Raw genomic sequence first — 1488 nt, 5'->3', positions numbered from 1 at the left:
CAGGAAGTTTCTAGAACACAAATCCCCAAGTTGATTTTTGTCACTTGTTCCCTGAGACTTGCATGTATGGCAGCTGAGTCTGTACACACAGAGGGGCTGAGGCCTGCTGTGCTGTGGTTATAAAGTAAGGTCCTACCCAGGAAAACACCAGATTTGTAACAGAATTATAACAGGCCCCAGGTTGTCAAGAATAACACATTGTAATATAATCATTGGCCTGCAAAGGAGCTATATTCCAAATCCAAAACATGGCCTCACATGGGCAAATTTCTCAAAGACTCATTCATATGATACCAACAAACACACATATGAATATTTCATAACTGTTGTGGTGCTATAATAAAATAGTCGAGATGAATTACTGAAAGGAGGATAAATTTTGGGTTCACAGATTCTCAGTTCCAGTCTTCGGTCACGTGGCACTATTTGTCTTGTACTTGTTTTGAGGCAGTACATCATGTTGGAGAATGTGTACTAGATGATTCCTCTACACCTCATCGTGGTGAACATGAGTAAAAAGAGTGGCCAGAGTGCAAGCATCCCTTTAATAGGCTTGCTTGCATTGTGCTAATTCCCTCCCACTAGGCTCTACCTAACTGGCTCCCACAGCTGCCAATCACAGTTTTACCTAAGAACTAAGCAAGATCAAAAAGAAGGCATGCATAAGCCAGTGAGACACCGAAGATCCAAACATAATATAGTGCTCCTATCCTCCAAAGCTTATGTCCATGAACTAGTGACAAGTGTAGTCATCAGTGCCTGGTACTTTGAAGAAACATCATAGAATATTTACAACAGACCAACAGGCAGACACACACATACACACACACAGAAACATAATCTCAGTGTTCTTCTAAATACATAGTAAGAGATAAAAGAATTCATCTGGGAAATAAAATTGTTAACAACATAGAGAAACCAAACATGTAGCCATTCCTGAACATGCAAGTATTCCTTCTGTATTTTACCTATAACATAATCTAATTTCAAATCCACAGAGAAATGAACAGCTTATCAGATCCATAAACATACGCACAGATTTCTTCTAAATTTGCCATGATAAACTCTCAAGTCTGAATTTTTAAAAGTTCTGGAAAAATGTTAAAAAATGACTTGCACACATCATATCTCAAAGGTAAGCTTATAAACATAGGATATCACATCCTATAAATGCATTCACTTGTTACTTTGACTTCTGATATTCTGAACGGTTTCAGACACATCATCAGTCACACATGTAAATGCACACATTTTCTTCTCACTCTCAATTTCAAAAACATTAAGTTAAACAATTTTCCAAGTAATGTCCTAAAACACATACAGAAAAGCATCCACATTCTGGGAATTGTAACGGGCCCCAGGTTGTCAAGAATAACACATTGTAATACAATCACTGACCTGCAAAGGAGCAGGTCATGGCCTCACATGGGCAAATACGCTCAAAGACTCTGAATACATAATAAATGTTACAGAACTATCACATGAGTT

Source organism: Dipodomys ordii, unplaced genomic scaffold (assembly GCF_000151885.1).
Source record: "Dipodomys ordii isolate 6190 unplaced genomic scaffold, Dord_2.0 Scaffold68, whole genome shotgun sequence".
Lineage (NCBI taxonomy): Eukaryota > Metazoa > Chordata > Mammalia > Rodentia > Heteromyidae > Dipodomys > Dipodomys ordii.
Note: the sequence above shows the minus strand (reverse complement) of the source record.